The following is a 24433-nucleotide window of genomic DNA, read 5'->3' on the forward strand; positions in this document are numbered from 1 at the left end:
CTTTGTTGGTGCTGAAGTAAAGATGGTCGAAAGCTTCAAGTTCCTGGGAATAAATATCAGCAACGATTTATCCTGGTCCAGCTACATTAGCTATGGCCAAGAAAGCACACTAATGCTTCTACTTCCTTAGAAGGCTTAGAAAATTGGGTATGTCCCCAACAACCCTCACCGACTTCTACAGATGCGCCGTAGAAAGTATTTTATCGAGATGCATCATAGTCTGGTTTGGGAACAGCTCCATCCAAGGCCACGATAAATTACAGAGAGTTGTGGACGTAGCCCAGTCCATCATGCAAACCAACCTCCCTTACATTGACTCCATCTACACTTCCTGCTGCCTCGGCAAGGCTACCAGCGTAATCAAGGACCGGTCTCACTCAGTCACTCCCCCTTTTCCCCTCTCCCATTAGGCTAGAAGTTTGAAAATGTATACCTCCAGGGACAATTTCTTCCCAGCAGTATCAGGTAATTGCACCATCCTCTTATCAGCTGCAATATGGTCCTGACCTCCCATCTACCTAATTGGAGATATTGCTGCCTGACCCACTGAGCTCCTCAAGCATTTTGTATTTTTCTCATGATTCCAGCATCTGCAATTTTCTCCGTATCTCCGTAGTTCCCCATGTTCTCCTCCCCATTTCTCGCATAATAAGGTTAAAATTATCTCATGCCCAGAATAGGTGAACCAAGGACCAGACGACATAGGTTTAATGTGAAGGGGTAAAGATTTAATAGGAATCTGAGGGGTAGCTTCTTCACACAAAGGGTGGTTGGTGTATGGAACAAGCTGCCGGAGGAGATGGTTGAGGCAGTAACTATCGCAATATTTAAGAGACAGATAGACAGGTACATGGATGGGACAGGTTTGGAGTGATATGGACCAATTCTGAGGGGAAGTCTGTCTATGATGTCAACAAATTGTCACTCAAGAATAATTTATGTCCCAGTTATTAGGGCGCCTGGAGATTCATGAGAAGCTAAAGATCACATGTTATATCCTAATAATTTCTCTATTGTAAAATCTGAATCGTGATTGGTTTGTAGACTTGCTTTCTATCTTTGTATTTTGTTTCTGTTATTGTATAGTTCTTATTTTTCCACCTGTTTCATCTTTCAAAGTAGACACAAAGGAGGGAAACCTTTGAGCAACATATCTTACAAACTTCTGCAGGTTGCAGCACAGGTCAGTCAGGTTGCATCACAACTTAATTTGGGAATATCTTTGGCCAAGACCGTAAAAAATAGCAGAGAATTGTGGATGTGGCCAAGTCCATTACACAGACGAGTCTTTGCACCATTGTCTCCATCTACACTTCATGCTGCCCAGGATGCTGCCTAGGATAAGACTTGTCCCACAACAATCATTCCTTCATCTCCCTTCTCCCATCTTGCGGAAGGTACAGGAGCTAGAAAGTGCGCACCAACGGGCTGAGGAACAGCTTCTTCCCCTCTGTTTTCAGGCTTCTGAATGGTCCTTCCATTAGCTAGGTTCACTTATACCCCATTGAGAACATTGAAATTTGTCTAAGGAACTGATGCATTACAATGCTGAGAACTATATTCTGCACTCTGTATCTCCTACTTTGCGCTACCTACTGTACTTGAGTTTGAACAGATTTTATCAATGTGTGGTATATCTGATCTGTTTGGATAACATGCACAACAAAGCTTTTCACTGCATTTCGGTGGACGTGACAATAATAATCCTAAGGCCAACGACTGTTCGCTGGCGATCTGGATGGAGACAACAGCTGCAACAAGCCATTAGGGCCAGCCATAATGAAGATGGCAGAAAAACCTGGCGACTCTTGCATATGGACTTGGTGAGCTGTTTTGTTGCATTTGGTACTTAATGTGAGATTGTCCTGGTGTATAGCGATGATCTTACTCATCTGTATGCAAAAAAAGGAATTTAATTCATTGAACAAATGAAATTGACCATAGTGATAGTAAAAGAACCGTTTTAGCAAAGCAAGGCACTTTCAGTTTTCTGTCACTAATCTAACATCAAAAGTTAAATGTCAATTTCTTGTCGTTAGTTTTGTTGGCTGTAAGAATCAGAGATCAGCTGGTGTTATTAATTGAATGATGCTTCCACTGCAAGCTCATCTGTCCCCGCTGAACTCCGAAAACGTCTCTCGACATTGTCGCCAACCCGAGACAGTGTTAACCTGGAGAAGGCAGCTTCTTATGGTAAATGTTACCATTCTCATGGGACAGCTTGCAGTTATAAACAGCTGTGGCTAATGGACAGTGGGCTATTAATGGTAAACTCCCAGGCCACGTGGTATGTGGCCTCATGTTCTCTCAGAAGTCACCAGGGAACTCAAAGTAAAGAAATTGACCCAAAAAGGTAAAAGTTTCTTTGCATTTCATATATTAGTTTGTGTTCGTGTTTTTTGAATTAAACTATTTTACTTTTCTAAAGTCTGGATGTAGATCACCGTTTCTCTGATGCTCTGTCACAATTTCTGGATACGCGTGGCTGGAAATGGAAATAGTAAGATTAAACGAGAACTTACCAGGTTGGGGTTTGATCGTTATTTTATGAGGAGTAATGTTGAGGGATTACGTGAAGAACCCCGCCAGGACGCATGCGTGTCATTTTTCAAAGCAGCGGTGTGAAATCACAGATAACGGTAATGACTAAACATAGTAAGATTAGAGAAGAGATACCAGTTGAGTATATGATCAAGGGTGGGAGCGGAGGGCACGTAATCCCTCAACGTTACTCCTCATAAAATAACGATCAAACTTCAAACTGGTAAGTTCTCGTTTAATCTTACTATTTTACTTCGGAGTCACGTGAGTGACTACGTGAAGATTTTAAAGCTCTGTGATTTCATGCCGTGGAAACGAGTCCATGCATCACATCTGCCTTGATTATGAGGAGAATAGTGTTAACATCATTAGACATCAATACGATATTGAAAACCCAACGATAAATATATTAACACCAAATTATAGCCCCTATTTATGGGGTAAATTATATTACAGAACTTAAAATTGTTTCTGCAAATGTTCCAGGTTTAATGACTGGTTTGTTATAAAATCATTGGAAAGTTTTCTCAGTTGACCATCCTGCTGTCTTGAGGATTTGGTCCATAGGAACATCCAACTTCATAGCTGCCGATGTAGTGGCAGCCCTGGTGGAGTGAGATTTTAAATGCTAGTGTCTACTCCAGCCTTATTAGGACCTATTTTAGCCATCTAGAGATGGCCTGGACTGTCACTGTTTTGAGTGGCTGTTTGTAGCTGATTAAAAGTGACATTTCTTTCCCTCTGATGATCTTAGTATACTCCATATATAATAGTAAGTGTGTTACAATACAGAGACGATCATCTGTCGGGTATGCCCTGAATTCTGTTTTTAGGCCTGCTGACCCCTGTCTGTTCTGTTTGACTACTTCATTGATGTGAAAAGTTAAATTTCCAGATGAAATAGTCATGTTGTCCAGCCTTAGGTTCTGTAGTGACTGGACCCTTTGTGCCATGACCAAGGCCATCAGCATGACTGTTTCATAGTCAGTTTCTGTAGGGACAGAGCTGCAGCTGGAGACCAGTTTCTTAACATGGTCAGTATAATGCCCACATCCCATATTTGGGGGTACCTGGTTCTTGGGGGATTAACATTAAAATGCCCCTCATGAGTTTGGTTACCAGGGTGTGTCCCAACAGAATGCCGCTCTGTTCCTTGCCACAGGTATGTTGACAGAGCACTTCTGGCGCAGTTGATGGCACTATGACTGAGCCTCTCATCGTAATGGAGGCTTGCCAGGAATTCCAGAACAGACGGGATGTTCATAGATCTGTGGGTGATCTTTCCTTTGTTACCGGATGGACCAGTAAATTAGGTCTATGATGGATGGTGATGCATGGTTCTAATACCATGTCTAGTATCACCAGGAACCATGGTTGAGTAGGCCAATCGGGTACTATCAAAATACCAGACGCAGAGTCTTGCTGTATTTTCCTTAATACCCGACTGATGAGGCAGAAAGGAGGGAATGCATAAATAAACAATTTCCTCCAATGCAGCGAAAATGCATCTGTTGCCGCTGCCCCAGGTCAGGTTCCCATGAAACATAATTTGATAACTGGTGATTGAGCCTGGATGCGAAAAGATCGATATCTGGTGTTCCATACCATGCTGTAATTTCAGCAAATACATTTTTATCCAACATCCATTCAGTGTTTTCATTGAATTTGCGTGACCTGGTGTCTGCCACTAAATTTAGTTTACCTGGTAAGTAGGTAGCTGATATCCAAATATCTCTCTGGATACACCATTGCCAAATTGTGTTGGCCAGATTGTCACATGATGTCGATTTGTTTCCACCCATATGGTTGATATATGCTACCACGGTGGTGTTGTCAATTTGTAGTCTAACATGCTGGTGATTTAACCCAGAACAATATGACTTAAGGCCATGGAATGCACTTAACATTTCCAGGTAGTTTATGCCCAGTGTTTGTAATAATGATGCCTCCTGTGCATTCCATCTCCCTCCACAGCTGGAGATGGAATTGGTAGCACCCCAACCAAGTGCACTGGCATCAGTTTGTAGTACCATAGACGGGTTGCTGATAATTATTGGATTGGAACAATACCTGATGTTATGTTCCCACCATTTTAGTTCCATTATGGCCTCTGTTGGTAGCTTCATTGGTCTGTCAAAATGGCCACCATTAATTTTGAGTGCTCTTATTTTTGCTCTCTGTAAATTTCGATAGTGTAAAGGTCCGAATTGTGTGGCTGGAAATGCAGCCACTATCTTCCCAATTATTCTAGCTACCAGTCTAATGGATGGTTTGGTGATGTCAATGATTTCGCTACAAGCCTCTATTAAGGCTGTAACCTTTTCTTTCGGCAAAGTCACTGACATGAGAACTGAGTTAATGGTGAACCCCACATAATCCATTTTTGTTGAAGGCGTTAATTTAGACTTAACTGGATGGATGATAAACCCCAGTTTTTCAAACAATTGTTTTGTGGCTGTTACAACTTGTTTAGCCAATTCCAAAGTTTTTCCAACAATAAGTATGTCATCTAGATATGCCATTACCATGTGTTTTTGTTTCTGCAGTAACGCTAGGGCTGGTTTCAATTTTTTTGTGAACAGCCTGGGGGCTGATGTTAGAGCATTAGGTAGTGCTCTGTATTGCCATGGGCTGACCCATCCAGTTGAATTTTAAATAACATCTGTGGTCACCTCTTGTGGGTACTGTATAGTAAGCATCTTTTAAACCGATGCTTGCCATGTAGTAGCCTTCGGAAATCAATTGCTTAGCAGTAACAAAGGTTTCCATCTTGAAATGAATATATTGTACAAAGGTATTCAAAGTAGTCAAATCGATGATGATGCGGCAACCACCATCTTTCTTGTTTTTTATAAAGATGTTGGACACGAATTCCTGTGATTCGTGTTGGGTTTTCTCAATTACTCCTTTTTTATATAGCCGCTGTAATTCAGCATGTGCTTTAGATTTCTCTATGCCTGTGAGCACGAACATTCGGTTCGGTACATGCTGAACTGGAGGGTTATGTTTTTGTATAAATTCTATGGTATAACCCTGGATACTGCTTAGAATATACAGTGGCTTGCAAAAGTTTTCATACCCCTTGAACTTTTCCACATTTTGTCACGTTACAACCACAAACGTAAATGTATTTAATTGGGATTTTATGTGATATAGACCAACGCAAAGTGGTGCATAATTGTGAAGTGGAAGGAAAGTGATACATGGTTTTCAAATTTTTTTACAAATAAAAAACTGAAAAGTGTGACGTGCAAAAGTATTCAGCCCCCTTTACTCTGATACCCCTAAATAAAATCCAGTGCAACCAAATGCCTTCAGAAGTCACCTAATTAGTAAATAGAGTCCACTTGTGTGTAATCTAATCTCAGTATAAATACAGCTGTTCTGTGAAGGCCTCAGAGGTTTGTTAGAGAACATTAGTGAACAAACAGCATCATGAAGCCCAAGGAACACACCAGACAGGTCAGGGATAAAGTTGTAGAGAAGTTTAAAGCAGGGTTAGGTTATAAAAAAATATCCCAAGCTTTGAACATCTCACGGAGCACTGTTCAATCCATCATCCGAAAATGGAAAGAGTATGGCACAACTGGAAACCTACCAAGACATGGCCGTCCACCTAAACTGACAGGCCGGGCAAGTAGAGCATTGATCAGAGAAGCAGCCAAGAGGACCATGGTAACTCTGGAGGAGCTGCAGAGATCCACAGCTCAGGTGGGAGAATTTGTCCACAGGACAACTATTAGTCGTGCACTCCACACATCGGGCCTTTATGGAAGAGTGGCAAGAAGAAAGCCATTGTTGAAAAAAAGCCATAAGAAGTCCCGTTTGCAGTTTGCCACAAGCCATGTGGGGGACACAGCAAACATGTGGAGGAAGGTGCTCTGGTCAGATGAGACCAAAATTTAAGTTTTTGGCCTAAATGCAAAACGCTATGTGTGGCAGAAAACTAACACTGCACATTACCCTGAACACACCATCCCCACTGTGAAACATGGTGGTGGCAGCATCATGCTGTGGGGATGCTTTTCTTCAGCAGGGACAGGGAAGCTGGTCAGAGTTGATGGGAAGATGGATGGAGCCAAATACAGGGCAATCTTGGAAGAAAACCTGATAGTCTGCAAAAGACTTGAGACTGGGGCGGAGGTTCACCTTCCAGCAGGACAACGACCCTAAACATACAGCCAGAGCTACAATGGAATAGTTTAGATCAAAGCATATTCATGTGTTAGAATGGCCCAGTCAAAGTCCAGACCTAAATCCAATTGAGAATCTCTGGCAAGACTTGAAAATTGCTGTTCACAGACGCTCTCCATCCAATCTGACTGAGTTTGAGCTATTTTGCAAAGAAGATTGGGCAAAAATGTCAGTCTCTAGATGTGCAAAGCTGGTAGAGACATACCCCTAAAGACTTGCAGCTGTATTGCAGCGAAAGGTGGTTCTACAAAGTATTGACTCAGGGGGGCTGAATACTTTTGCACGCCACACTTTTCAGTTTTTTATTTGTAAAAAAATTTGAAAACCATGTATCATTTTCCTTCCACGTCACAATTATGCACCACTTTGTGTTGGTCTATCACATAAAATCCCAATAAAATACATTTACGTTTGTGGTTGTAACATGACAAAATGTGGAAAAGTTCAAGGGGTATGAAAACTTTTGCAAGCCACTGTAAGTGTCGGTAGTTAACTTATTCCATGCATCCAAATAATATCGTAATCTCCCACCAACTTCCATGCTCCCTTTAATTCTTAAGGAACCAGACCCACCTACCTCCATGGTTACCAGTGGTAGGTGTGTTACTTCTTCGGCATCCTCCGTGGACGTTGAGGCGCCGTTGTCTGGATCTGTAGTTGGGTTGGTGTTGAGGGCTTGCGCATTTTCCAGGAAGGTCGGTCTGGGCCATGGCCTAAAAAAGACCGATGTTGGGTGTTCCTGGTTTTTGCGCTTTCTCCAGTTTGTCTTGGCCGACTGGTGGATGCGTAGGGGTGATGTTTTTGGCCGTAGTAGTGTAAATTTGGGTTCTAAAGCCGGTTGGATAGCACTTTTCCTAATATTGTTTAACTCGTATTGTGAGTTGCAGAGTAAAGCCAGTGCATCTTGGTGGTCTTGGGTCATATTTTGCTCATTCAATGTGCGGGCAAAAGCCGTAATTCCTGCTGTTAGGACTTTTAGGACTTTCTGTATTTTTAAGTCCCTGGTTCTAATTGATGCCCCGACATGTTTCCAGATGCACTGGTTGACACTGGAAACATTTAGCGACTTGCAGTTCCCTGGTGGTAAGTGTCGTGCCGTGGTGTCCGATAATGCCTGTCCCTGTAGTTGGTTAAAAGACATGTAGTCAATGCTTGCCGCTATTTTCGGCTCCAGGTTTAGGCCAGTTTGGTCGGGTTGGATAAACTGGGACACCATATCCAACATGTTTCCTTTCACCCCAGGCATACTAGGGGTATGTTGATCACTCCCCTCTTCAGGGTCAGCCCAGAATTGACCCTCCGTGCTCCCCTCTGATGAGGGAGAAACACTGTGCAGCCCCACAAGAGGTACTGCTGTGGGGCTTACTAACTGCCCACTGTGGCTAGCCTCCATCTCCCGGAGCCTGTCACTTTGGAGTATTTCCTCCAGCAGCCGCTCCAACCGGCTCCAATGCTCACGGGCACTGGCCGCTCGCGGCTGCTCCTGTTCCCCCAGCCGCTCCAACCGGCCCCAATGCTCACGGGCACTGGCCGCTCGCGGCTGTTCCTGATCCTGGAACCGCTCCAACCGGACCCAATGCTCACGGGCACTGGCCGTCGCGGCTGCTCCTGATCCTGCAGCCGCTCCAACCGGCTCCAATGCTCACGGGCACTGGCCGTCGCGGCTGCTCTTGTTCTCCGCTCCCAGCCGCTCCAACCGGCTCCAATGCGCACGGGCACTGGCCGCTCGCGGCTGCTCCTGTTCCCCCAGCCGCTCCAACCGGCCCCAATGCTCACGGGCACTGGCCGCTCGCGGCTGTTCCTGATCCTGCAGCCGTTCCAACTGGCTCCAATGCTCACGGGCACTGGCCGTCGCGGCTGCTCCTGATCCTGCAGCCACTTCAACCGGCTCCAATGCTCACGGGCACTGGCCGTCGCGGCTGCTCTTGTTCTCCGCTCCCAGCCGCTCCAACCGGCTCCAATGCGCACGGGCACTGGCCGCTCGCGGCTGCTCCTGTTCCCCCAGCCGCTCCAACCGGCCCCAATGCTCACGGGCACTGGCCGCTCGCGGCTGTTCCTGATCCTGCAGCCGTTCCAACTGGCTCCAATGCTCACGGGCACTGGCCGTCGCGGCTGCTCCTGATCCTGCAGCCACTTCAACCGGCTCCAATGCTCACGGGCACTGGCCGACGTGGCTGCTCTTGTTCCCCGCTCCAATCCGCTCCAACCGGCTCCAATGCGCACGGGCACTGGCCGCTCGCGGCTGCTCCTGAAGTCGCTCCAACCGGCCCCAATGCTCACGGGCACTGGCCACTCGCGGCTATTCAGAGTCGGACTCATCGGAGTCAACGACTCTGTTCGTTTTTTGCTTCGCTCTACCGCCCGGCCGTGGCCGGTGCGGGAGCGAAGTCGGGCACAGCTGTTCCCATTTCGGGAGATTGGCATGCCGTTGGCTGCCGGCTGCCCGCAACTCCGCGGTTCTCCCCCGCCAGCTTTTTCGCAGCCTTCGTGGATCTGGTCCATGTCTCCACCTGTAAGGTAAGTGGAAGGAACGCAGAGTCTCCTTACCTGCTGTTCCCGGCTTTCAAATTCTGCCGCTAAGGGAACGTTGTTCCCCCTGCTGTGACTCATTGCAATGCGTGTAGCGATATGACACGCATGCGTCCTGGCGGGGTTCTTCACGTAGTCACTCACGTGACTCCGAAGTAAAATATACCTGTATGCTGGATACATGTACACTTAACTTCTTCTTCTGGACCTCTCTGGCTCATCCCAGGAGACAGACTTGCCGCTGACATTTTCTATAAACCCACTGCCTCCCACAACTGCTTTGAAGAAATCTGCCTCCATTCTGCCTCCTTTAAGGATGCTTTTCACTCAAATTCTCCATCTCCACTACATCTGCTCTCAAGACCAGGCCTTCTCCTCTAGAGCTTCTGAAATGCTTTCCCCCTTCCGGAACATGGACCCCCCCCCCCCCCCCCCCCCCCCTCTGCTTGATGGCTCCATCACACACATGTCCTCCATTATCTGCAGCTCTGCTCTGACCACACCCCAACCCCTTCCCCTGACATAATAGCAATAATAGCATAATAGCATAATAGCAGAGACTAAGACTTTTGCCTCCATTACAGTGAGGAGGTGCTTGGTGAACTCACTGTGGTGGATCTTAATTTGTGTTTATTGTATGTTTTGTTATTTATTATTATATGTATGACTGCAGGCAACGAAATTTCGTTCAGACCGAAAGGTCTGAATGACAATAAAGGAATCTAATCTAATCTAATCTAATTAGATTAGATTAGATTAGATCTATCTAATTAGGAGGTCCGGGCCGCTGAGGAGGATTTTCACCGTTGGGGTTCGGCGTCGGCGTTCCACCAGCCCGGCGAGAGGGCCTGAGCATCGGGCCGCCCGGGGTGGCGACTGCGGGTGCTCGGAAGGCCCCGACCACGGGTGAACATCTGGGAAGATCGGAGGGGAGGCTGGCTGGACTATGGTGCCTTCCTCACCTTGGTGCCATTGTGTTATGTTGTGTCGTGGACTTTCTGTGTTTGTGCTTTTTTTTAAATTCTATTTTATTTTTAATATGTTTTATTATTTATTATTTATTTATGTTTATGATACTGACTAAAGGGAAATTCATTTCGTTGTCTCTAATTGAGACAATGACAATAAATTTGAATACAATACAATACTAATCTAATAGACATTCCTTGGTGTTCGCCTTTCAAGCTACTTGCCTCTGCATGCAACACTTATCTGCCATCATTTCCACCAGCTCCAATCAATCCCACCATCAGTTACATCTTCTCCTCTTCTCCTCTTTCTGCTCTCTTCGGGAGTCTCTGTTCCATTTGCCTTTTCCCACCCACCCCAGCGCCTCTCCCTGCAACTGTAAGAGGTGTCATGCCTATCCTTCACTATCTTCCGTGGACCCATACAGCCTTTCCAGGTCAGACAGTGGTTGACCTGTATTTTTCCAACCTGGTCTACATGCATTTGGTTCTCATGGTGTAGCTTACTGGACATTGGCAAGACCAGGCACAGACTATATAACGGTTTTGCAGAGGACCTGTGCTCTGTCCACAAAGGCCACCTAGCTTGGCCAGCTGCATATCATTTTAACTCTCTTCCCACTCCCATACTGACCTGTCTCTCCTCAACCTTCATCATTTTTTATTGGAAAGCCAAATACAAATTGGAAGAATGTCTCATATTCTGCTTTTATAGCCCATAACGCAACAATATGAATAATTAATTTCCCAATTTCACCTCCAGTGCTCTTCTCCCACACACACTCAACTGACCGCATAGTTTTCTTCTCCCTTTGTTCACCTTTCCCATCCCCTCCCTCCCTCATTCCATCTGCCCGTACCCCCCTCCCCATCTGGTCCACCTGTAACCTCTATCTGATCCTCCTTTATACTGCTATAAACTGGCAAAAACTGGCAATCTTTCCTGTTCTCTCTCAGTCCTGATATCAGGTCTCCACCTACACCTTTTGCCTCCACAGATGCTGTTTGACCGGCTGAGTTCCTCCAACAATGGTTTCATGTTTCATTTTTGAAGAGATCTTTGGAATACTTGTCACCCTGCTGGCTATGCTCTCATTTCACTCCTATCATTGGGAAGAATGTATAGAAACTGAAAACTGCTCCAGGTTCAGGAGCAGCCTCTTCCCTACAACCATCAGGCTATTAAACACCACAACCTCCAATTAGCTCTGAACTACATAGACTTGGGCGCATTATATATATATACTGAACTATTTTGATGTTTATTATGGTGTTTACAGAGTACTATGTTTAAAATCTTTTGTGCTGCTGATGCTAGTAAGAATTTCATTGTTCCATAGCGGGACATATGACAATAAAACACTCTTGATCTGCAGCGTTAAAGCCCTGTCCCACTGTACGAGTTCATTCAAGTGCTCTCCCGAGTTTAAAAAAAAATCAAACTCGTGGTGAGCACGTAGAATGAACGTAGCAGGTACGTCGGAGCTCGGGGACGTCTCTTGGCGGCTCGTAACCCTAACGGCAGGTACTCGGGAAACGCAGTAAGCTCGGGAAGACTCATGAAGATTTTTCAACGTTGAAAAATGTCCACGAGAGCCCCGAGTACTTATGAGCGACAATTACCGTAAATCTCCGAGTTTGAATCTGGGCAAACTCAGGAGAACTCTTGAATGAACTCGTACAATGGGACAGGGCTATTAGGCTGTTTATAGACACAAACTAGAGTGCAGAGAATGTTTGCAAGGGTGTTGCCAGGACTGGAGTGCCTGAGCTATAGGGAAACATTGGGCAGGTAAGGACTTCATTCCTTGGAGCGCAGATCACAGATGGGTGATTCTTTTATCCTTTTTATTCTTTTATCTTTTATCTGGAAATCAAGAACCAGAGGACATAGGTTGAAGATGGGAGGGGAAAGATTTAATAGGAACCTGAGGGGCAACTTTTTCACACTGAGTGTGGTAGGTATATGGAATATGATGCCAGAAGAGGTCGTTGAGACAGGTATAATAACAACATTTAAAAGACATTTGCAGAGGTACATGGAAAAGAATGATTTAGAGGGATATGGGCTAAATGCAGGCAGGTGGGACTAGTGTAGATTGGGCTTCTTGGTTGGCATAGGTAGACGCAAAATACTGGAATAACTCAGCATGTCAGGCAACATCTCTGGAGAGAAGGAATGGGTGACGTTTCCGGTCGAGACCCTTCTTCAGACTGATGTCAGGAGAGAGGGCGGGACAAAGATAGAATGTAGTCGGAGACATTAAGACTAGGAAGGGGGAGGGGATAGAGAGGGAAAGCAAGGGCTACCTGAAGTTAGAGAAGTCAATGTTCATACCGCTGGGGTGTAAACTACCCAAGCGAAATATGAGGTGCTGTTCCTCCACTTTGTGCTCGGCCTCACTCTGACAATGGAGGAGGCCCAGGACAGAAAGGTCAGATTGGGAATGGGAGGGGGAGTTGAAGTGCTGAGCCACTGGTTAGGTGGCTAAGACGGACTGGTTAGGTTAAGACGGACTGAGCGGAGGTGTTCAGCGAAACGATCGCCGAGCCTGCGCTTGGTCTCGCCGATGTAGAGAAGTTGCCACCTGGAACTGAGGATACAGTAGATGAGATTGGATGAGGTGCAAGTGAACCTCTGCCTCACCTGGAAAGACTGTTTGGGTCCTTGGATGGAGTCGAGGGGGGAGGTAAAGAGACAGGAGTTGCATCTCCTGCGGTTGCAAGGGAAAGTACCTGGGGGGGGGGACAAGTTGACCAGGGAGTTTCAGAAGAAACGTTTCCTGCAAAAAGCAGAAAGGGGTGGAGATGGGTAGATGTGGCCAGTAGAGGGATCCTGTTGGAGGTGTCGAAAATGTTGGAGGATTATATGCTGTATGCGACGGGTGATGGGGTGGAAGGTGAAGACAAGAGGAATTGGGAATAGGGGATAGAGTCTTTACAGGAAGCAGGGTGAGGAAGTGTAGTCAAGATAGCTATGGGAGTCAGTAGGCTTGTAGTAGATGTCGGTCAATAGTCTGTTTCCTGTGATGGAGATGGTGAGATCTAGAAACGGTAGGGAGATGTCAGAGATGGTCCAAGTATATTTGAGTGCAGGATGAAAATTAGTGGTGAAGTTGATGAAGTCAGTGAGTTCTGCATGGGTGCAGGAGGTAGCACCGATGCAGTCGTCAATGTAGCAGAGGTAGAGTTCGGGGATAGGGCCAGTGTATGCCTAGAACGGGCATTGTTCAACGTTGGTATAGGTCCTGTTTCCGTGTTGTATGACTCTAATTGGTGAGACTCTAATTGTGAATTGTGCTTTGTGCTGTTTGAAATGTGTGTTCGCCAAAGAACGACTAAACAAAGACAGGTTTATGTGGAGACAGAAAATTAATGTTTCAGGACAAAATTTCACATCAACAGGTCAAAACTTCAGGTCAAGTCTACGACCCTTCTTCAGAGTACTGAATTGTTTCTTGTTTCTCTCACTAGGGATGCTACACCAGGGGGCGCCGCACGATGGTAGCCTCACCAACAATTTGTCTGTCTATCTATTCGTCTTTTTTTTTGTTTTTTATGTGTCTTTTTAAAGTTTGTGTTAATGTTCTCTGGTTTGTTTTATGTGGGGGGAAGGGGTCGGGGGAAACTTTTTTTCAATCTCTTACTTTGCCGAAGATGCGATTGTTTTCCGGATCGTATCTCTGGTCGCTCTGCGGCCTAACATCGTGGAGCTGGCGGTTTCGACCAGCCCTGACCCGGGGTTAGATCGCCCGGCATGGGGGAGCAGAGATTCCCCCCGATGCAGGAGCTTGATCACCCCGACGCAAGGACCCAAACGCCACAAGATCGCCGCGTCAACGGAAGGCTCGAGGCCCCCGACCGCGGGAGAACAAAGAAGGGAAGAGATTGAACTTTTTTTCGCCTTCCATCACAGTGAGGAATGTAGAGGAGTCACTGTGGTGGATGTTATGTTAAAATATATTTTGTGTGTTCTGTTGCTTTTTATTGGTACGACTATGTGACAAATGCAACTCCTCGTATGTTGCAAAACATACTTGGCTAATAAGGTATTACAGGTGCACAACCTTTTATCCGGAGTTCCGGAAACCGAAAAGCTCCGAAAACCGGACATTTTTTCCAGGATGTCGTCTGCACACCAAAGCTCGCGTTTGGCGCCAAACTTGACCTGAAACGACCCACGGTCAACCCAGGTCTGTACTACTGTAGCGGCTGCCTCCTCCCCGGAGACCGGGGAGACACTTAAACATCTGTAAATCATTGCTTATATGTTAGTCAGTTAGTTTGGAGGGCTTTTATGTGAAGGGGGGGGGGGGGGGGAAGGGGGAAACTTTAATTCTTAGTCCCCTACCTGGTCGGAGAGGCGTGGAGCGGGCAATGCCTTACCGGGTCGCCGTGCAGTAAGCTCCGGAGCGCTGTGGCCGCCGACTCCCAACATCGCGGAGCTGGGCTGCGGGCGTCCGGCCGCAGACGGCGCCGGTTGTAGCTCCGACCCCGGCAACTCTACCCCTGGCTGCGCGGCGCTCCAAATCCAGCGCCGCCCGCGGCCGGACGCCCGCAGCCCCAGCTCCGCGATGTTGGGAGTCGGCGGCCACAGCGCTCCGGAGCTTACCGCACGGCGACCCGGTAAGGCATTGCCCGCTCCCCGCTGGTATCCCAGCGCTGTGGCCGCTGACTCCCAACATCGCGGAGCTGGGGCTGCGGGCGTCCGGCCACGGGCCGCGCTGGATTTGGAGCGCCGCGCAGCCAGGGGTAGAGTTGCCGGGGTCGGAGCTCCAACCGGCGCCGCCCGCGGCCGGACGCCCGCAGCCCCAGCTCCGCGATGTTGGGAGTCGGCGGCCACAGCGCTCTGGAGCTTACTGCACGGCGACCCGGTAAGGCGTTGCCCGCTCCCCCGCCTCTCCGACCAGGTAGGGGACTAAGAATTAAAGTTTCCCCCTTCACCCCTCCCCCACCACATAAAATCCCTCCAAACTAACTGACTAACATTTAAGCAATGATTTACAATGATTCCCCGGTCTCCGGGGAGGAGGCAGCCGCTCCAGACTTTAAGCCGCCCGCGCTACCTACCTAATTACGCTAAAACTCTTCCATTTCGAAATACGAAAAATTCCGAAATCCGAGAAGTGTCTGGTCCCAAGGCTTTCGGATAAAAGGTTGTGCACCTGTATTATGATTATGGTTATGACATCTTCCTCTCTGTATTCCCAAATCTTTTTTCCAAGTTTACAGTATATACACTTTTTAGTTTAGTTTTGTTTAAAGATACAGCGCAGAAACAGGCCGCTGCACCACAATTTTTATTTTGCTTCCAACAGGATTTTATGGATTTGAATTAGAATAATTTATTTGAATATTCATTTATAAAATATTGAAAAAGTGTGTTGCTAATCTGAATTCTATGGTTTTACATATTAAAACATATTGCAAATGTCAGCAATTTTTTTTATCCTGAGCTTCCTTTAATGAGCATCAGTTTGAAGCAGTAGACTTTGCTGCTTGGAGTTAAAAACTAGATTAGTGACCGCCATCTGTGACTGGAAACGTGAAAACGTAGACTAGATTACAAAATGTTTCGCTCGATGGAAGTTTCTTACTGAGTAGTTATTCAACCCTTACTTGTCTAAAGATAGGTGCATGGGAAAGAGATGTTTTATTCTTGATGAATCTGTTCATTGCTTATTATTCTAGCCACTGAGGAGGAATGTTGAATGCATAACAGAGAGACGATAAAGGATTTCTGACCTGGAATGCTCACTCTATTTCCACAAATGCCGTCAGGTCTCTGCATCTTTTCACATCTTATGCCTTTACACCTTAAAAGGATCATGTAACTCTTCCCACGTTGAGGTACTTTATGCTCAGAATTACATTCTTTCATTCCAAATAACCGCCTGGGTTTAATATTGCAAGTAGTTTTAAGGCTAAATCTAAATACATTGAATTTTCACTGTCAGCATCTAAATACTTCCAGCTATTTTAAATCTTAACCAATTTTTACAAATGGAGAGTATTAATTTTCCTGTATCTATTTACATTTGTAATTAGTAGAAACAAGGAATTGCAAATGTTGGTTTACACAAAATGACACAAAGTGCTGGAGTAGCTGAGCAGGTCAGGCAGGATCCCTGGAGAACATGGATAGGTGACTTTTCAGGTCAGGGAGGGTCCTCACCCGAAACATCACCTATCCATGTTCTCCAAAGATGCTGCCGGAGCCGATGAGTTATTCCTGCATTTTGTGTCCCCTTGTGTACATTTGTTATTCTGTCTCTTACTAACGTTTGTAAACTGTTATCTGCTAGATCCAGAAGTAAAGGATTGTTGTAATCAGTGTCTATGGCAGATTGTTGTTTAACAAGCTTTGTGAGGGCCTGACTGCCTAATTCTATTTTTTAAACTTCAGTAATCTTTTGCAATATAAAAAATACTAAATATTTGAAATTAAAAAAAAAAAAGTTTTTAGAGGTGCTTGTACACTGTACCTGTGCATACCATCACAATATAGCTCTGGTTATAAACTCATTGGATAGTATCATATTATCTGGTATCTGAACTTCTACCAAATGATTGTGCTTCTGTGTGACCTTATATCTTATTCAGCATTCTGTATAAGTCTCTGAAATAGTAGAGGAGTGTTCTACAGTAGAACTAACTTGGAACAAACTGCCTCACAATAAATATCCTACAATTCGAAATTCATCTAAATTGTCCATAGTTTTGTAACTGTGAATTATATTATTATTTTTAATTGTCTGTGACATAATTAAAGTTCTTATTAACCTGAAATATTGATCACACCAGGTAGGAAATTCTTCAGTACATGAAAACAAATTATCCACCTATATATCCCCTTTACAGAGAGCAGAAAACTCAGTAAGAGAGCCAATCAGTAACAGCGGCGCAGCTGGTAGAACTGCTGCCTCACAGCGACAGAGATCCGGGTTTGATTCTGACCTTCGGTCCTGTCCGTGTGAAGTTTGCATGTTCTCCCTGTGACCATGTGGGTTTCCTCAAGGTGCTCCAGTTTCCTTCCACATCCCAAAGATGTGCAAGTTTGTAGGTTAATTGGCCTCTGTAAAATTGTATAGGGAATTGATGAGAAAGTAGGATAACATAGAACTAGTGTGAATGGGTGATCTATGGTCTGTGGGGACTTGATGGGGCCGAAGGGCCTGTTTCTGTGCAGTATCTCTAACCTAAATTGGGTGTAGACAGCACAGTGAGCTTCCCTAATGACATAATAAGCTAGTCAGATGAATGGATGGGGGGCTGGAGGTTGAAGTCGGAAGATGATTGTGGAGATGGTGCACCCTCGACAAGCTTCCACAAGCTACGACCCTGTCGGCGACAACTGAAGAAAATGAAGACAATTCAGTCACCGGTACCTGTCGCCAGTTGACATAGGTTGGCGGCACCTGGCGCCAACCTATGTCATCCTGGCGACATCCTACGACAGCACCTACGTCAGGAGAAGACAAGCTACGTCAAGCACACGGTTGCCGAAAAGTTTTGAACATTTCAAAACCAGCGGCGACCAGATAAATGCTACGATTCTTTGGGTGACTGAGGAGACTACTCACGGCTATACAGGCGACACCCCAGTGACCATGTGGCGACAGTCTCGTCGCCTATACTAAAAAATCGGCATGTGGGACAGGGGCATTACTCAAGCTTTTTGTGTCTATTAAAAATCTACAATTGTAGGCTTTAGATAAAATTTGCGTTGGTGATAGAGAAACACATTGCTGACTATTGCTGACAAGGCCACCTAAACTGCAGTAATATTCAACTTAACAATAAGTTTTCCAAAATTACAATATATTACAAATAAAGTCAAAGACAGAATTCTTACAGCTTATGGGGACACAAGGAACTGTAGAAGCTGGAATCTCATATAAAACACAAAGTGCAAGAGTAACTCAGTGGGTCAGACATCTCTGGAGTCTGAAGAAGGATCCCGGCCCCAAACGTCACCTATCCGTGTCCTCCAGAGATGCTGTCTGATCCGCTGAATTACTCCAGCACTTTGTGTTTTATTCTCACAGCTTATAATACTTTTGGAGCCCGTCAAATGAATTGCAGACTTACGGTTAAAAATATAAATCATTTGTCTTGCCTCCTTCCAAAGAAATATATTTCCCCTGAACATTATTCCAAAGTGACATACAGATTGCTGTTCATGGTCTGTAATCACTTGATTAGCAACAGAGTAACCAGCTCCTGATAAGCAGCTTTTCAATGACAATGAAAACAACATTTGCAAATTAAAACATCGCAATCAGTCTGCTGCCAGAATTAGTATGTCATCAACACTGTTAGTGTGTCTTCTAATTCAGTGAGATGTGTAACCTCTCTGCTTTCCAGTGTGCGATATGAAATATGCCCTGCCTGGAGGAAGGTGTGCTAAGCAGCAAATCCTCCAAAATCCATTAAAGGTTATGGAGCAAACTCTGAACAACACGGCAAACGGTATACAGCATGCCCTAGTAAGATTAGGCAGCACTTCCTGTATAATTCAATCAGGTATGCAGCAGTCCATATATAATTCATAACGAACCTGTAGCCACCTTGTATAAATCATCAAATGATATGTGACACACCCTGTTATCACTAGGAGTCAACTACGATATAGATCAGACATTACACATCCAGACCTAAATGTCCAAAGCAACATTCAAACCACTCTCACTCTCCTGACCCTGACCCTACTGCCATTGCCCTTTACTATGTTTTATCCAGCTTTCCTTGAATGATTACCACTTGAGAAAGCACACCCAAACCCAATAGTCTTGACTTGCTTTAGACAGAGATGTTTATTCTAAAATCTCATCTTTGATTTCTTGGTAACAATCTTATTTTGATAATTTCTAGCCTCTAAGATGGTAATATAAGTTTCAGAAAGGACAGGCAGCATCTCTGGAGAGAAGGAATGGGTAACGTTTCGGGTCGAGACCCTTAAGAATTGTCTCGACCCGAAATGTCACCCATTCCTTCTCTCCAGAGATGCTGCCAATCCTGCTGAGTTACTCGAGCGTTTTGGGTCTATCTTTGCTTTAAACTAGTATCTGCAGTTCCTTCCTACACATAAGTTTCAGAAGGTGTGGTTTTAGCACTGATGCATGTGGGCGCCATTCACCACTGGCACTCCTGATGCGCTACCATTGCATCCACAATCCACCCTCTCTCGTTCAAACAGCCTCTCAAATATCCAGCCATGCTAAAAATCAAAAATCTGTAGATGCTGGAAATCTAGAATTAAAAACCAATGTTGGGAGCATTCAACAAGTCAAGCAGCATCCTTTGGGAAAGAAACAGCTAATAGTTCAGTCCACAGCACTTTGTCAGAGGGTTCTGGGGAAGGTTCTTTGACTGAAATATTGACACTGTTCCTCTTTCCACAGATGCTGCCCGACCAACTGAGTGTTTCCATATCTTTCATTTTTAATCCAGTTATGCTGCTTGTTCCCTAAGTGCACGTGCACTCATGTTGTTCCTTGTTCTATTATACAGCACCTTGTGGAAATCACCACATATTCCTTGACTGCACTCACTGTTCCTTCTTTACACAATTCAGTCTTTGGTCAAGTGTGACTAGCCTCTTTGAATTCCAAGCTGACAATTCATGGTTATACTCACATTCTGCTTTCTATTCTCTTGCATAGTAGAGATTCCATTCCATTTACACCGTGACATTACACCATGGGTGCAAAGTTGTTTAGAATGTATCCACCACCAAAACATTGAATGTGAAGTTTGTGATCTGCTCTGGCAGCACATCTCCTTTTGATAGAATGATTAAATATATATAACAGAACCTCTGCCTGGGTTCTATATTAAGGTGAGGTGTATAAAACCATGAGAAGAATAGATCAGGTGGACGCATAGAGTCTCGCGCCCAGAGTGGGTGAGTCGAGAACCAGAGTGCATAGGTTATAGGTGAAGGGCGAAAGGCTTTATTGGAATCTGAGGGGTAACCTTTTCATGCAAAGGGTGGTGGGTGTATGGAATGAGGAGGTAGTTGAGGCAAGGACTATCGCGAAGCAATAAGACAGGTACATGGGTAGGACAGGTTCAGAGGGATATGGGCCACATGCAGGAAAGTAGGACTAGTGTAGATGAGACATGTTGGTCGGTGTGGGCAAGTTGGGCTGCCACACTGTATGACTCTCTGACTCATGCTTCCTTATGACATAGGAGACCATTCAGCACTTCGAGTGTATGCTGGTTCTCAGAGCAATCGCATCAATGCAATTCCCCCACTTATTTTCCGTAGCACTTTCTATGTCACATGCCCATGAAATTCCCTTTGACAAAGCATCTACGCTGAGAGTAATTTACTTCAGTCAATGCATCTTTGGCATGTGTGAAGAAACGAGCATCTGGGGGAAACTAGTGAATTTACAATGGAGAATATGCAAACACTTCAAGGGCTGCACCCGAGGATGGGAATTAAGTTCAGGTCACTGACGTAGTGAGGCAAGTTTGGGTAATAGGGAGATTCAGTCTATCTGGGAGAGAGTTGCATCAATTTTGAAGTTAAGTAGTTTATGTAATATTTCCAAATTTATTTTAAATAGAATATATTATTTCTACTGCCAACATTGCACCTCTGATATGACAGTAAAAAGCATACAGTACCCTGTATAATTCAAAAAATGTATGGCATGCTACACGTAGCTCGTTAAGGCTCCCCATATACCTCAGATGCAATTTCAAACATAGGATCAAATGATATAAATAATACAATCATGTATAATTGCATAATCTACATACATTTTGAAGAGCGCATGTATGTATGGGTCTTGTACCCAATACAAAGCAAAAAGCAAGGTTTAATGTTAGAGTGGTTCTACCTGGGAGTCAGAGAGGCTTCTGGAGTTAGCACAGTCCTTTCAACAACCTCCTCAGTTAGTGGCTTGCGAGGGCCTCCAATACTGCCTGATGCCTCTTCAGCTGCCATTTCCATTCAGTTGGTTCCATTTCCATTCTGCTACACAGAAACACAAAATAAAAATACAAAGAAGTCTCTTCAGAGGCAAATATCAAGGTCATTGTTTGTAAGCTTATTGGTTTAAGGCCACTTTGGATGTTTCTGGAAATCCATATGCTCTCATTAGTCATCTTACAACGAGATCCCAGGCATCTCCTGGGGCCACATTGCTTACTGCCGGCACGTTCCAATATACGGGAACAAACATACATTTTATCCGGAATGATTGGCAATATCACAAGTGAGAAAATAAATTTTGAAAAGGAATAAACACTTTTCCCCTCAGGGCAAGGAAAACTATTATTGTCCGATTCACCAGTGACTGGGTCAATATTGTGTGGTCCATACTAGTGTATATTGTTCCCCGCTCCTTCTCCCTACTGCGGGCCAATGTGCTTAATTTACTGAATTATTACTCCGTCACTGCATAAAAGAAGATAAATGTTAGGCATGAAAGAAATATTAGGCACATAAATCTCTGTACTGAGTGGGAGCTGGAGTGGTAGCCCCCGTGTTCCCACTATCACCCTCCTAGCTGTCTCCTCTCCCTTCCCCCTTCACCCTCCTTTGCCTCCGCCTTTGCTTTTGGCTGTCTCCACCTCACACTCACCTCCCTCTGTTTCCCAACCCTCCCATCTCCTCCTTCTCATCATCCTCCATTGGTCTACCATCATCTACTGCCCCCTGCCTCGTTACTCCCCCTCTTCCCTCTCCCCTCTATCCTGACTATCTTCCCTCTCCAATCTTGGACATGACATAGGGTCCTAAACCTTACAGTACCACATTACAGTACGCAGAAACCTTCAGCACCATTACCCAAGTCAGAGGAAGCACCCAACCTGAAGGGGTGGAAAGCTGTGTATTATCAAGGAAGGGTGGTCTGGTGGCTACAATGCAGATTTTGCAGAGTTGTTCTGCTCTGTCGGCTGAAACATTCCATGTTTGTGTGACTTCCATTTAATCTCCACTTCTTTGCGTGCCAAGCCGATGAACTGGAGCAATTATAAACCAGGGAAACTCCAGCTCCTGGTCTCTAGGACAATGTAGGTTTTGTTTGGGTGGAATTCCCTAGCAACCCCCTTCTAAGGACATCCCTGTGTAACACCACCACATTGTTTCCAGGCTCTTGTCAAGTGGAAAAAATAAGATATCCTAATAAGTCAAAAAAACAACAGGCATGCCAGGACCGATGACTCTGGTGAAGCTAACCAGAACAGGTTGCTTCAGGGGTTGTTGTTGTTGAACCTGATTACATTATTTTTGATTTATAAGGGAGAGCGATACACATTCTGAAAATATTGGAGCCTCCAGCAAAGAGCCTATGAGAACCTTTAAAGAAAAAATCATTATCTTTTACAGTGTTAAGAAGCTCACTATTGAAATGCTATTACCAACTTCTATTTGTATTTCCTTACTGATGGATTACAACTTAGATACAGGGAGAGGTCGGGCAGGCTAGGACTTTATTCCCTGGAGTGCAGGAGGCTGAGGGGGTGATCTTATAGAGGTGCATAAAATCATGGGGGGGGGGGGGGGGGAATAGATAGAGTAAATGCACAGAGTCTTTTACACAGAGTAGGATGATCAAGAACAGGAGGACATGGACTTAAGGGGAGAGGGGAAAGATTTAATAGGAGCCTGAGGGGCAACTTTTTCATACGCGGCCAACCTGTGCTCTGAGGGTAGTGGGTAAATTGAATTAGCTGCCAGAGGAGGTAGTTAAGGCAGGTACTATACCAGCCTCTCAAAGACATTTGGACAGGTACATGGACAAATGCACACTGGGGCAAACAGTGCAGGGCAACGGAGAACTGCCACAACTCAGGAACACAGGTTGCTCACATCCTTATTTACATTTCACTTCCTTTCCATTGGTTTAAGGAATCAGCGATGTCAAAATTGTCATTATTTTAAAATGACAGTGTTTATACTATTCTTGACATATTAAATTCAGATTCACAATGAATAAACTGGTGGAATCTCTGTGTGTCTGAAGATAAGTGTATAGTGCATCGATTACACAGTAAACCTCTGATGGACGGCTGGTCCATTGTTCGCTGATAGTTTACCACTTGGCTGACAAGTCACTCCCTTTAACTTCATGAGGGTTCTTATCCCAAGCTCCCTTTAAACTCACCAGTTGGAAAATCTATTGCATTATGACATTTAAAAAAAGGAATTCCTTAACCACAATTTGTCCTGGTCCAAGCACATGGACTACACACAAACACCTCCACTTACCTCAGAAGATTAAGGAAGTTTGGCATGTCTCCAGTGAATCTTACTAATTTCTACAGATGCACAATTGAAAGCATCCTATTGGGATGTTCACACCTTGGTATGGTAGCTGTTTAGTTTAGTTTATTTATTGTCACATGTACCGAGATGCTGTTCTGCCCAAGACCACAAGAAATTGCAAATAGTTGTGGAATCGCAAGTTCATAAGTTCATAAATGATAGGAGAAGAATTAGGCCATTCAGCCCATCAAGTCTTCTCCGCCAATCAATCATAGCTGATCTATCTCTCCCTCCTAACCGTATTCTCCTGCCTTCTCCCCATAATCCCTGACACCCATACTAATCAAACTCCCTGTGCAAGAATCAACACAATTCATCACAGAGACCAACCTTCTTCCCCTTCCCACCACCCCCCAACCCCCATCCCCGCCCGCCCCCCCTCCTCCCCAGCCCCATTCCCCTCCCTTGGACTCATCTACATTGCACGCTGCCTCGGGAAAACAGCCTATATGATGAACGACTACTCACACTCTGCTCATACCCTCTTCTCTTCCATCAGGGGGAAGATGCAAAGGCTTGAAAGAACAGCTTCTTCCTCGGTGTTATCAGACTTATAAATGAACCTCATATGCTAAGGATGAATTCCCGATCTTCCTCGTTGCAGCCCTTGCAGTTTTTTTAAAATATGCACTTTCTCCGTAGCTGTAAAACCATATTCTGCCCTTAGTTTGTTTTCTCTTTTGCACTATCTGATGTACTCATGTATGATATGGTCTGCTTGGATAGCACACAAAGCAAAATGTTCTCTGTCTCTCAGTACACATTTAATAATAGTAATAATAATAATAATAATAATAATAATAATAATAATAATAATAATAATAATAATAGGAATAACATCCAATAGTCTGGCAAATCTGCCACTCCAGCATCAGCAAAACCCCATGGGTGCCAGGTTATTGGAGCAACT

This window comes from Amblyraja radiata, chromosome 21 (assembly GCF_010909765.2).
Source record: "Amblyraja radiata isolate CabotCenter1 chromosome 21, sAmbRad1.1.pri, whole genome shotgun sequence".
Taxonomy (NCBI): domain Eukaryota; kingdom Metazoa; phylum Chordata; class Chondrichthyes; order Rajiformes; family Rajidae; genus Amblyraja; species Amblyraja radiata.